This window comes from Stenella coeruleoalba (genome assembly GCF_951394435.1).
Source record: "Stenella coeruleoalba genome assembly, chromosome: X".
In the NCBI taxonomy this organism is placed as follows: Eukaryota; Metazoa; Chordata; class Mammalia; order Artiodactyla; family Delphinidae; genus Stenella; species Stenella coeruleoalba.
The window spans coordinates 519,295-533,970 of record NC_137152.1 but is presented as its reverse complement, the minus strand read 5'-3'; positions in this window follow the sequence as shown (position 1 = coordinate 533,970).

The window sequence follows — 14,676 nt, the reverse complement described above, 5'->3', positions numbered from 1 at the left end:
ATTTTATTTTAAAGAATTTACTGCCTGCGTTCAGGCGCTTACAGTGAATATCCAATATCACAACAAATTTGTCTTTAAAAGCATAATAATTTAGGAAAGAGCAATCCTGTAAGTGGCAAACTGACTGCTGTGATTCTGCTTTAATTTGTTCTGGGAAAACTGAGAGAACTGGATTGAATGGTGGCTCCCTCCTCCCTCAAAATAAAGATATGTCCTTCCAGAACCTCAGACGGGAATGTACCTGGACATGGGGGTTTTTACAGATGTGATGAAGTAAAGGAGCCCAAATCCAGAGGCAACCAAGATGTGCTTCCATGGAGGAATGGATGTGCAAACTGTGGTACGTCCACAGAACAACACCCAGAAACAAATGAGGAATGAGTTCTTCATCCATGCAGCTACGCGGGTCACAGTTACCTGCATTTTTCTAAGTGAAACAAGGCTCAAGATTTTGTACGATTCCAGGACATTCTGGAAAAGGCAAAACTGCAGGGGTGGAAGGAAGGTGAGTGGTTTTGAGGTTTTTGGAGTGGTTGCCTATAAAATGAATGTACAAGGAATCTTCACGGGGACGGGATTCCCCACATGTACATTCCCCGCATGTACTAGACGCATCACTCTAAACGTGTATCTGTCAAAACCCGTACAAACGTACATCACAAGGAGTGGATTTTAAGGGATGCAAATTTAAAAAAAAATTCACCTAGGATGTCAGGGGATCCCGGGATAGAATGCAGACTGTGACAGACGAATTTCGCTGTTGCAAATATAAGACATAACCTCGCTAAGGGAGTGAGGAAAAGGGGAACTGACCCGCGTAGCTGTGGGAAACCGTGTTTTGACTAGAATCTGTAAGGCTAAAGACAAAAAGGAAACTAACCCTAAATGGTGTACTCTAGTGAGTAAACTGGCCCCTTATGGGAGGAGAGGTTAACGAAACTGAAATTACATGGGTACTAGAGTGGAACAAAGAGCTAAAGAAATGGTAGGTTAGAAAGCAAAAATTCCTCCCCCTGGTTGCAGTGTTTACATTTCAAGTCCACATCACACTGAGCCGATATAGAATATTTTCATCATCGTGGAACGTTCTATTGGACAGTGCTGTTTGCAAGGTTCCCTGGCGTAATCAAGCAGTTAGAAGCGGTTCAGAGTTTGTTGCTGTGTGTCAGGGTTCTCCAGAGAAACAGAACCAATGCAGTAGATAGATGATAGAGATGGATAGATAGATGATAGATAGATAGATAGATAGATAGATAGATATAGATGACAGGTAGATGATAGATTGATAGATGGTTGATAGAAGATTTTATTAGATAGATAATAAAGATAGATAAGATAGAGATGGATAGATGATAGATTTGATAGATATTGACAGATTGATAGAGATGATAGAGAGATAGATGAATTTGAACTGATGGATGGATGGATGAAAAGAGAGATGGATGGGGCTTCCCTGGTGGCGCAGTGGTTGAGAGTCCGCCTGCCGATGCAGGGGACACGGGTTCGTGTCCTGGTCCGGGAAGATCCCACATGCTGCGGAGCGGCTGGGCCCATGAGCCATGGCCTCTGAGCCTGCGTGTCCGGAGCCTGTGTTCCGCAACGGGAGAGGCCACGACAGTGAGAGGCCCGCATACCGCAAAAAAAAAAAAAAAAAAAGATAGATGGATGGATGGATAATTGGTTGGGTAAATATAATAGATAGTTGGTAGATGATAGTAAAATAGACAGATGATAGATAAGTTTGAACAGATGGATGGGTGAAAAGATAGGTGGATAAATGGATGGATGGATGGTTGGATAGAAAGATATGATAGATAACTAATATAGATAGATGATAAGTAGTTGATAGAAAATAGGTGGATGAATTTGGATGGATGGATGGATATAATAGATAGCTGATAGGTAGATAATACATAAATGATGGATGGATGGACCGACGGATTGATAGATGACAGATAGACGACATATAGTCAGATAGATAATTTATTATGAAGAATTGGCTCATGCCATCATGGAGGCTGACAAATCCCAAGACCTGCAGTCCACAAACTGGAGGCCCAGGAAAGCTGATGGTGTGAATTCCAGTCTGAAGGCTTGCAGGCTCGAGATGCAGGAAGAGCCAACATTTCAGTTCAAGTGCAGAGGCAGAATAAAGCCAACTTCCCAGCACCGAGGCAGGAGAAATTCCCCCTTATTCAGAGGAGGAATCAACTGTTAGAATGCCTTCAACTGATTAGATGCGGCCCACCACATTAAGAAGGCTCATTTTCTCTGCTCAGTCTATCCATTTAAGTGTTAAACTCATCCCAAAACACCCTAGCAGAAACACCCAGAATGATGTGTGACCAAGTGCCTGGACGCCCGGCGGCCCAGCCACATAGCACTCACCCTCACACCCGGTGTGCTGGTAACTCTCATGCAGACAGAGCAGCTTCCTGCTCAGAGAAGCAGGTAGAGACCCCCTCCCAGTATGGGATGGACAGAGGAGATCACCCCCTCCCGACTCTGAGAAACCGTGGAGTCAGTGTAAAAGTCCTGGCACCGGTTACTCCTCCCAGGACTGTGGTGGGTAGCATGCTAGGGCTGGCCAGATCTCTGAGTTTAGAGGGTCCTGACTTATTGGAAGTTGATGGGAATCAACAGTCAGTTTGAACCACGAGGACTTCTGCAAGATGGTGGTCCACAGAAGGTCTGCAAGGTGAACAGAACAAAGGTCTGGGGGCCAGGCTACCATTGTCAAGGACCAGGACATTCTCGGAGAAAGGAACCAAGGTGGGTGGCAGAGAGGATACGGCACAGTTCTCTGGAGACTGCATCCACTTGGGCATCTTGGTGAACAAGGCCAATAGAGGGTGGAGACCACTTGGGTTTGGGGGGATCTGAAAAGACAATTCTACCAGGGGAAGTTGAATGGAGCCTTTCATTTATTCGTGGATGGCTTGGCCAGAATTCCTGGGGCCTCACAGGAAGTGGGTTACTAGGCAACCGCATCAACAAGTGAAGACACTTGTTCATCACAGGAGTCAGTGGGACTCAGGGCACCATGCTTTTTGCCTCATGGGGGCACCGAGACCCTGGATGGGAAGCACAGGGAAGCAGAGAAGCCTTTAATTACTGCCTGTCCACGTCCCCATGGACCTCGGAATGGGAAGACACAAGGTGCCTGTGGACAGGAGGTGGACACTGTCCTCCCAGGACTCAGAACACAGAGGTCCCACCTTAGCAGAGGATGGCAAGGAGGCTCTCCGGGGATTCTGGTGGAGAAAGATGGGTTAGACAAGGGTATCCGTTTCCTAGGATGGTTGTAACGAAGCACCACAAACTGGGAGGCTTAAAACTACAAAAATCTATCATCTCTCAGTGCTGGGGACCAGACGTCTGAGGTCAAGGTGTCCTAGGGCTGGTTCCTTCTGGAGGCCCCAAGGGAGGGTCCTTCCCGCCTCTTCCAGCTTCTGGGGGCTCCAGGCGTCCCTGGGCTCGTGGCCGCGTCCTTCCCGTCTCTGCCTCTGTCTTCTCGGGGCTTCTCCTCTGTGTCTGTGTCTCTGCTCTTCTGTCTCTTGAAAGGACCCTGTCATTGGATTTAGGGCCATCCTCCTCCAGGAGGACCTCATCTCAGACCCTTCACTTCATCACGTCTGCAAAGACCCTGTTTCCAAATAAGGTGCTGTTCCCAGCAACCAGGGATTAGGACGTGGGCATGTCATTTTTTTGGGGGGGTTGGGGGGAAGGGCACAATCCATCTCAGTCCAGCCCGTAAGCAGTGTTCTGGGTCTTCCCTCCTTCCCCCTGGTTTCCGTGACCTCCCCTCTCTGTGTCCAGGAGCTGTGCTTGCCCGATGCCTTCCACGAGCCGCAGGACAGGATGGGGAGTCGCTAGCCTGGCCCCAGCCCTTCAGGATTATCGTGTTAGCGACTCCCCCACCCTGTTAGCGCCCCACCCAGATTGCATTAGCAGCGGCGGCCCTTGCAAATGTGATGAGAGACTCGTACATGCAGAATGCACACGGCGAATCCGATTTTGCAAATTACATTACTCGTTGGAGGAACAGGTTTTCCGGGGATAAAACAGATAAACACCAGATACGGTGCCTGCCGGGGCGAAATCATATCCCGTTCTGCCTCAGGGTGAGGCCGGGCCCAGGGCGCTGGCCCACGCCAGACACTCACCAGGGACAGGATGGACATGACAGCTCTGTAGGCACCTCTGTGCACAGGGTCACCCGTCAGAGGACAAGTAAGAGGGTCTCGGCTCTCTTTGCAAGGAGGAGACTTTGGGCTCACCCCGTGGAGATTCTGCTGGTAGTAGGGCCACCTTTGGGTCACCACCTCCTGGGTCAGCGTGCAGTGGAGAATTTATCCTCACCCAAAGCACGGTGGCCTTTGCCCTCAGCTCCTAGGAGGTCACCTCCAAGCCCTTAGAATGCCCTGCCCTATGGAAATTTCTTTGGTCACCTGGGGGCTTCTGGCCAGGTAGACAGAGACAGAGTGATTCACTGTCGGGGCCTCGGGTCATGTGGAATCTGTGGTCGTCTGGGACAGCTCGAGGCTGAGTTAGCTACGTAGATGGGCAACAAGGTTGAAGTGATGGAGCCTCAGTGAAGACCCTGGACACCAAGACTCAGGGTCTCGCCTGGGTGGCCTTAGTCGGTGAGCACTGTCGCATCACTGTCAGGAGATGACGTCATCCCAACTCCACCGGGAGGGGCCCCCTGGATGGTCCAAGCTTGGACACATCCTGGACCCTCCCCATGCCCCCCTCCCCTTGGCTGGGTTTCCTCTATCCTTTCATCCTAACACATGATAATCATGAATATAAGGGCTTCTAGCGAATTCTGTGAGTCCTTCCTGTGCATTTTCAAACCTGAGGGTGGTCTCCGGGACCTCGGACGTTGCAGCTGGTGTCAGAAACGCGGCAGTGTGGTGTGGAGTCCTCCCTATCTTGGTGGTCAGCCCCCTGAAGACATCCCTGCCACCATCCAGCGCCCCTCTGATAGGGTCATTTTTCAGCCAACACGACCGTCCAAATAAACACCAAACTTCAAAACTCAAGATTCAGGATGCCACCAAGCCTGCAAATACAGCATGAGGGCTTCCTGGGGATGGGTTCACAGGCCGCAGAGGAGGTGGTCCCAATTCTTTGTAATTCTACTTCTGTGCACGGTGGGAGGGAGCGGGGACATGTTTCCAGTGTGGCTGAGAGATGCCCAGACCTGGTTCCTAGTGGGACCTGGTGGGTCCCAGTTCACCCACCTCAATGTGGGATCGATGCTCACTGAAGTTATGGGAAGCCAGGGATTCGAGGGATAAACCACCTCCGTAAAATGCTGGCACTCACAGCCACCGTGGATGGGGAATTCCTCTTCTTTTCCCTGGAGAGGAATCTCCGCTCGCTGTCCTTAGAAGCAACGGGACAGAGGCACGGAGGTGACACGCCAGCCTCCTTGGGGTGCTGCTGTCTGCAAGGTTTGGGGGAGCAGGTCCTGTAAGACTCTGAACATGCTGCAAGAATAAACCCTTGAAGTTGTGTGTTTAGCAGGTGGGCATCTTTCGTGCCCCAGGTGCGTCCAGGAACTCACGTGCTCTCAGCGTAAACCAAACAGAGACACGTGAGCAGGAAAGACCTCAGATGGTGCAGGGCAGGTTAAAGCAGTTATGGGGTAGGGGCTTCCTAAGAAGCTTCTTAGGATGTAGAAGGTGGAGAAAGCCCCCCAGGAGATGTGACAAGTAAGCCAAGACACGGGTGCCCACCCTGAAGGAGCAGGAAGCCTTTGGGAGGGTGAGGAACAGAGGGAGACTGGAGGGGAAAGAGGCTGGGGGTGCTCCAGAGCTTGGGAACACCGTGGGGTGTGGGTGAGCTTGAGGAGAGGAGGTGGGGGTCACGGGCAGGTGGACGACCCTGTAACCCACCCAGAGGTTCGCGTTTTGTTACAGATGGAAACCCGGGAGGACGTCAGGGCAGGAATTGACGTGCTCTGATGTCGTTGGCGCTAAAGCTTCGCTGGCCCCATCATGGGAGCCGTCAGCAGGTGGGAACAGGGCAGGTGACCCCACAGTCCCGGACTGGCAGGCAGGCAGTTGCGGCCAAGTGGAGAGACTCGGATGGCGGTTCAGACGAAGGGGGATGCTTGCTCGTCCTCGGATCCTAGGATCTTGTCTGCAGAGCAAGGGGTGCTGGATGCCAGTTCAACGATGGACCAGTAGGGAGAGACGCCTACTGGGGGGGCTGCAGGAAGTACCTCTGGGCCATCTGGGGGGGCCCAGGCTCAGCGATGACCCCCTGTATCTGACCATGAAGTTAAAGGGTACAAGGACACCCCAAGACTTGGGCTAGGTGTCCCCGAGGGAGGCTGGCAGAAGCACAGCTGGGAAAACAGACAGTATCAGGTGATCTCCCCATGCCATCCATAAGCACAGCTCCACACGAGAGCCTGGAGACTCAGGACGAGAGTCCAGTCTTGGGCCTGAGCAGATGAGCTGAGCTCCGGGTGCCTCTGGGGAGGGGGAAGCCCAGCTGGGGATCCGGAGGGGTCATGGTCTGAGCCGCACCAACAAAATGGGGGCCTGAGGCTGTGACAGGTCCAGGGTCCCCTTGGGCACCTGCAGGAACTTGGGCAAAATGGAGCCAGCTCAGGGCATGGGGGGAGGGTGGGGGGACCAGGGGCCCCGGACCTGGAGGATGCAGCAGAGCCGGGCAGGTTAGACCAGCACCCTAGGGAGATCTCTTCTCGTCCACATACACTGAACCCCAATAAGGCCACATGTTCTGACACACACTTGGGAGGGGAAGCATATCTTCGAAGAATGTGTCTCTGAGCCTCCGAGCACTGACCTGATGTGGCCCAGACCCCTGCAGGGGTTTAATCTCCACCCCAGGGTTTTGTGGATGAAACTCCGGGACTCTGTACAGCCACCTGGACCACCCAGAGCCACCTGGAGGAACACGGGGACCTGCCTGGAAGACGCAGATGCCACTCTGTTCTCTGTCATAAAGCTCTTCTCGGCCGTGTGTGTGGTGAGGGTGTGCGTGTGTGTGCGTGTGCAGGCATGTCTGTATAAGCGTGTGGATGCATGTGTGTATATAAGCGTGCGGTGCAAGTGTGATGTGTGTGAGTGAATGTATGTACAAGCATGTGGGTGCATGTATACATGTGTGCATGTATAAGTGTGTAGATGTTTGTGCGAGTGTGTAAGCCTGTGGGTGCATGTATGAATACATGTATAAAATGCGTGTTGCATGTATACATGTGCACGTGTGTGCATATGTCTATATATGATCCTGTGGAGGCGTATAGAAATGTGTAGTTTGTGCATGCATGCATGTAGAAGCCTATGACTGTGTGTATAATGCATGTATGCATACGCATATGGGCACACGAATAAGCGTGTTCATGTGTGTACACACAGAAGCTTGTGGTCTGTGTGTGTTCGTGCATGTGGACGCATGTACAAGCCTGTGGGTGTACATATAAGTGTGTGACTGTGTGTGTGTGTGTGTGTGTGTGTGTGTGTGTAAAAACCCTGATGTGACTATTCCCCCTCCCGGGGCTGTGACTCTGAACCCCTTTGCGTTTCAGAGCCAACAGGGGTGGACGCTCAGTGTGGGCAGCGCTCCCAGACTCGGCCACCATCGCTGTAGGTGTTCCCTGCAACCATGGAGCCCACAACAGAGGGTGGAGATTTTCCAACTGCGAAAACCTGAGCCGGGATGGGGCCGTCTTCCCATCCCCTCCTTTCTAATGCACAGTCCCATCTGGGGGGCCTGGGGGGTGGGCAAAGCTCTGTCTCCCTGCTGGCTGACTTAACAGCATCTACTGCAGATATAGGACTGACCCCAAAACACGGCAGCGTGAAGGGCCACCCCGCTCTCCAAGAAACTCCAATGTGCAGCGTCCATAAAACAGCCCCTCGAGGAAGAGGCGCGATCGGGCCGGCAGACGGGGTCTCTGTTCAAATGTAAAAAGACCCTTAGACATGCAAATCTCGGAGGGCGGAGAGAAGCCTTTGCAGCTGGAGGAAGCCCTTGGGGGCTCAAGGCTCCCCTGCGCCCCTTCCCGGGCACCGGGCAGACTCCCAGGTGCTGTCACGTCGGCCCCTCACGTGCTGGGGGGGCCTCAGCTCTTCCCCGTGGCCACCCGCCGCGGCCACGGCCCACCGGAGGAGTCCACTCCCTAACGCGATGGTGACCTTTGGCACCCTGGCCGCAAAGAAGTACATTTTCAGACCTTCATCCTGATGCCGTCAGAGAAGGTGAGAGGTCCCATCCTTCATTCGCTGCCGACGAACTGCGTTGCTCGCGGTCCAGACCGGGTTTCCTGAATTCCGTCCTTCGGCAGGGCGGCTGCGTGGGACCCTAGCCGGATCCATCAACCCCCCTCGGCCTGCCCGGCCGGCCCTTGGGCGGGGACGGGGGGTGCGGCCGGGGACACAAGGGCAGGGCCCCCTGCCCCCCACTCAGGGTGCCATTCAAAGGCTCCCCGCTTCCAATTAATTTCCGCGTCATCCCCAAATTCAATTAGATGGGGACCCCGTGTAAGGGAAGAAAGCGGCCGACGTCCCATCTTGACAAATTGCTGTGCTGAGCGGCGCATATCCCGCTGCGGTGCTGAGACTTGTTAATCTTCTCACTAATTCTCAATTACCGTAAAATGAAGCCATAAATCACGCGGACAGGGGATCGATGCAAACGTTGTTTTCTGGGTGATTGGCAGCTTCCCCAAAGGTTTTCTGTAAGTTGGTTTAAGGTTACCGGTTCTCCGAGGGGAGGGGACGGTGCTGGGTACAGAGGGGAGCAGGGGAGGAGAGATGCAGCTTCTCTCCGGGGACCCGGACTTCCGCTCCCCAACACGGGCCCCCGGCCTTGGGGGACCCAGCGGAGGGACAGTGACAATTTCAGACCATCAGACACCCAATCCTTCTCCCTTTCGTACCTGCTGTAGCAAATGAGAAACAAATTAAATTTCACTCCACTCTCTCTGCAGAAACCATTTAAATTTTTCATGGAAACTAAATTGTCCCCAGACAAATAGCCCCCGATTGTATGAAAATATACTGCAGCGCTGGGGACAGAAATAAATTTGTGTCACTCCGGATATGCCTTTCTCTGTAATGTCATTCACCGCGGCCGATAAATGAGGCGCCCTCGGAACACAATGGAGAGATGGGCTTCGGGGGGTGCGGACCCCGCCGCGTCCCCCCCCTCCACGGTAGGGGCAACCTCATCGCGTTCCTGTTATTAATTTGCAGCCCCGGTATTACATTCATGAGGCCAAGATTGAAATGCAAATGAGACGCACGCGCACACACATGTCCTCGCTGGAGGAGACTCGAGAGGAACGTGAACACAGCTATCGTTCGCGGAGACAGGGCGCCCAGCGCATCAGTCGCCATGCAAGGGGTCCCCGGGGGGCATGGCTGCTACCTGTTGTCCCAGAGCAAACAGTGTTCCCTGTCCCCCTCCCTCTCTGGCCCCACCGATGCCTCTGGTATGTAAATGCCCTTGTTTTGGGGTTTCTCTGTCATTTCCATATATCTCATCCCAGACCCCCCCACTCCCCCATTTGAGGGTGAGGGGGTGACAGATGGAGGACGCCAAGGCTTCCTGCCTGGGTCTCCTGGAGAAACAGGGTACACATCTCACCTGCTTCCACCAGCCCCCAGGGGCTGTGAGCCTCACTGATGACCTTCTGTTATGTTTTTTTTAAATTTTTGGCTGCATAGGGTCTTCGTTGCTGTGCGCGGGCTTTCTCTAGCTGCAGCCAGCGGGGGCTACTCTTGGTTGTGGTGCCCGGGCCTCTCATTGCGGTGGCTTCTCTTATTGCGGAGCACGGGCTCTAGGTGCACGGGCTTCAGTAGTTGTGGCTCGCGGGCTTCAGTAGTTGTGGCTCATGGGCTCTAGAGTGCAGGCTCAGTAGCTGTGACCCACGGGCTTAGTTGTTCCGCGGCATGTGGGACCTTTCCAGACCAGGGCTGGAACCCGTGTCCCCTTCATTGGCAGGTGGATTCTTAACCACTGCGCCACCAGGGAAGTCCTGACCTTCTGTTTTAATTCAGCAGCTCGGCCGACTGCCCCAGAGCAAACAAAGACGCCCCGGGGTCCAGCGTGAGGACTGACTGCCGGCCAGCTCCACCCCATGGCAGGAAGGACCCCGGTGAGGGGTATGCCCCCCACCCGGGAGAGCCAGCCAGGGTCACCAGGACTCAGGAGCATAGGTGTCCCCTGCTAAGGTCACCGCCAGCTGTGGCTACGCAGCACAGTCTCCCGTTTTAGGGTTTCTGACCTGGGAGTCAGTTCTGTGGGTTTAGGGCATAGAGCAGCGGCATTTGGAGTCCGGAGGCCAGGTGCTAACCCAGGGACTCACCATCCTCGTGGGGAGGTGGGCGGGGAGTTTGGCTTGGAGGTCCGCACATGTCCCTCTGCTGAGGCTGAAGGTCCACCTGGTGCCCACATGGGAGTCCGGCTTCCCCCTCCCTCCACCCTCAGGACCGCGGCTCTCCGTGCTCCCGACTTGGCTTGGAGGGATCACAAAGGGCCCCCCCTGGCCCTACCACCCACGGAGCCGGAGGGACCCCAGCCCGGGAGCCACAAACCCACACAGGCACTTTGCCACTTGCTGGATTCTCAGAACCACCCTCCAGGTGAGGTCCTGCCCGTTCAGAGTCAGGAAGTCAAGTCATGAAGACCTTGAGTCCCACACCCGGGTTCCTGGAGCGGCCACGGGAGGGACAGGAATCTAACCCAGGCCATCCTAGGCCATCTTGTCCTCTGCAGTGCAGCTCAGCTGCATATTCCTAAAACTCAGGTTCCACGGGCAGGTAATCAATGGGGATCTGTCAGGACCGCACTGTTTGTACAGACCCCACGGCCTCACGTGCACACAGACGCACAGACCTCTGTAGCAGGTACACCTGAGCTGCACCTGGCACAGCAGCCTGCTGACCTTAGGACAGGTGGCCCCCCTTAGGACTGGGTGGTGCAGGGGACCCCTCAGAGCCACGACCCTTTACTCTTGTAACAGTGGAAACGGAGTCACCCCCAAGAGGCACTCAGCCTGTCACCTGCTCTCTCCCCAGCCACGGCCCACAAACCGATTGCTACAAAGGGTCAGCTCGAGAAACACATGGCCAAACCGATGGACAAACCTGGCTTCCAGGGGGATTTTGGAGGGCGGCACTGTTGGTTTTCCACCCCAGTGTGGATGCTCTGCTCCTCACGTGTTACCTGCATGGATATCCACGGTGGCTGTCATCAGCACACCTGTGCAGACACTACCCCGGTGTGTCTTAACCCCTCCACGTGCCTGTCTGGCAGTGACTACATGGAAAGGTGCCCCAGGCAGGGTTTGAAGGGTCTCAGGGTTGGAAGAAACAAATTCACCCTGAGCCAAGGGCACAAGGCAGGTGCAGGGGTGGGGAAGGGGCCCCTTCGGTGACAGGTGCTCTCAGCATCTCGTGGGGTAACCTGGTGGGGCTCTATGCAGGCATCCCCCCAAGGGGTGGTTTCTCTCAACAGCTCCCCCACTGCTTCCCAGGACCACGGTACGGGGCAGTCAGCTCTGCCTTTTCAAGGGGGCCCCTTGCCTTTTCTTCGTCTTTTGCCTTATCCGGAGGAGAGTAAGTTCAACTTGGCAGGACTAGTGTGGAAGCTTCACATGCTGCATGCAGCTGGATCAGGGAAAACCATGCAACTTTATTGGTTTAAAAAAGCTGAGATTTTCCCCCCGCCATGCATTTGGCCCCTGAGATTTTATTTAGTTCTGAACTCTAGAGGCAAAGAGAAGGGTACCATTTATCACACTCTGAAAAAAAACCACAGTGTATTTTTTAGAGCTGTTTTAGGTTCATAGCAAAATTGCAGGAAAGGTACAGAGATTTCCCACCTACCCACAGCCTCCTCTTACCCACCAAAGAGATGCATTTGTAATCAATGAATCTACATGGACACGTCACCATCACCCAAGGTCCAGAGTTTATAATAGGGTTCACTCTTGATGTTGGACATTCTATGGGTTTGGACAGATGTATAAAGACAGGGACCCACCATTAGAGCATCACACAGAGTAGTCTCACTGCCCTAAAAATCCTCTGTGCTCCACTGTTCATCCCTCCCTCCCCCAGCCCCTGGCGACCACTGATGCTTTTTCTGTCTCTATAGTTGTGCCCTTTCCAGGATGTCACAGAGGTGGAATCCCACAGTCTGTAGCCTTTGCTCATTGGCTGCTTTCACTTAATACTATGCGTTTAAGGTTCCTCCCTGTTTTTCCATGGCTTCACAGCTCATCTCTTTTTAGTGCTGAATAGTATTCTACTGTCTGGATAGATCACAGTTTATCCATCACAAACTGAAGCACATCTAGATTGTTTCCAAGTTTTGACAATTGTGAATAAAGCTGCTATAAACATTCGAGTGCAGGGTTTCACGTGGACGTAAGTTTTCAGCTCTTTCAGGTAAATACCAAGGAGCATGATTGCTGGATTGTATCACCCTCATTTTTAAGAGACACAATCAAACAAGAGTAACATGGACGCCCCAGAGAGATCTATGGGGGGATATAATGAAAAGTGTGTCCCAAAGTGATGAAATCACCATGAGATGTCCTTCAGCCCCACACTAATTTAGGACCCCAGGTTATTCATATGAAGACTGAATAAAGGCTTCTATGGGGATGCCAGCTGGGGAAACCAAGATGGTCAGGACTCCTGGGGTTTCCAGCTGCTGCAGCCACAGGTAGGCTAGGAGATGTCGATATGGTTCATTCTTAGACCCAACTTAGGCAGCTCTGGACGTTCCGGGATCCTGGGGGACTCGCTCTCTCACCCACCCAGAGTTTGACCATTTCACCCCCAGCTGGACAGGAGAAAAGTCTAAGGACTGCAAACCCACCCTTATGTATTTCATTTTTTTTCTAGATTGATGCGGTACATTGTTAACCATTCAGGAAGTTTCTAGATTTTTCTGGACCATCTCAGTTTTTCCTGGCTTTGATGAGCTTGGATAATTAAGATTGTGATCCACCCTCCAAAAGCCAAGCTAATGATTGTGTGGCAATTCTGCTCCTACGCAGATACCCAAAAAGTGGAAAACTGGAATTCAAGCAGATACTTGCATATGCATTATTCACAAAAGTCATAAAAGTGGAAACAGCCCACATGTGCACCATGCTGACGGCTTCTCCTTCAGAAAATCAGAGCCAGTGGAAAAGGGCAGAAGGTTTTTCACTGCTTATCAAAATGGTATTAGGCCCCCAGAGATGGAGACAACCCAAGCGTCCATGGATGGGTGGATGGATGGATAGATGGACGGATACATGGATGGATAAACCGATGGATAAACCACGGAATATGACTCAGCCATGAAAAGGAGTGAAGCTCTGACACAGGCTACCACGTGGACGGACCTTGAACACACGATGCTCAGTGAGAGAAGCAGACACAGGAGGACACACAGTGTGTGATTCCATTGATACGAAACGTCCGGAACAGGCCAATCCACAGAGCCAGAAAGTAGGTTCGTGGTTACCAGGGGCTGGGGAGGGGGAGGGGGGGTGGAGGCTCATGGGGTCAAGGGTTCTGGGTGGGGTGAGCAGAACGCTTTGAAACTAGACCGTGGTGGTGGTTGCACAGCACCGTATGTGTATTTTAAACCACAAAATCTGAGGTGGTGAAGGTGGACTTTATATATATATATGTATATGTTTTACCCCCGTTTTTAAACCCTGTGATCTTCACTCGTCGAGGCCCATATCCAGGTCCAGGTAGTTGCTACGACTTCCCGGAAAAAGAATAAAGCTGGGACCATGGGACAAGAGGAGTGGCTGTGAGGTCACAGGTGTGTAGGTGGGAGAGAGAGGCAAGTTGGTAGCTTCTCACGCCGGGGCACCTCCATCCTTTGCCCCACTTCATGATTCCACTTGGGAAGCCCTACGTTAATCCCATAGCTTCTAGATAACCTGCCCATCTTCCTGGGGCAAAGAGGGTCTCACCCAGGGCGGAGACGGAAGGAGCCTCAACGAGTCGGTATGGCCAATTCACGGTAGAGACCCTGATCTGTCCCGACACCACCACACTGCCCCCCACAGACACCATTGTCTCCATTCTCCGTGTCTCCAAATATCTTTTTAATTGCTTATCAAATGGATAATTATTGTATCGTAAAATCTTCAAAGCCACGCCCGCCGTTCCATCCAGTCAGGCGGACGGATTTTTATACGATGATGTATCACGATGGATTATGCTAATCGGCTTGTTAATAGCTCTTAAGAGCATTAAAATCCACCAGCCCCCTCGGATGGACCGGGGAACGTTTTTTTTTTTACCCAGCAGAGAGGCTGCAGCCGTCACGCCAAGGCCGGTAAATAATGGCAGACTCTCCCAAGACTAAAGAAATACTCCGTTAAATTATTTATACGTTCATCAAAAATACAGTCGTGCCGACGTATCGGTAGCTCATCGCTAATTGTTTTATGGATTTGTGATGAATCACCGATCTGGACGGTGAACCGCCTGCTTTCTTTTCCCTCAGCCTATTATGGGTCCCTCCCAAATCCTGTTTTCTCAGCCGGATGCCGAGTGACTGACCATTGGAGGTTTGGCAAAGAGGCAGGAGCGTGGGGCAGCCCTGGTGTCAATGTCCGCGTTCAAACACAGCTCCATTTCCGCACAGAGTCCCACAGTGAGGATG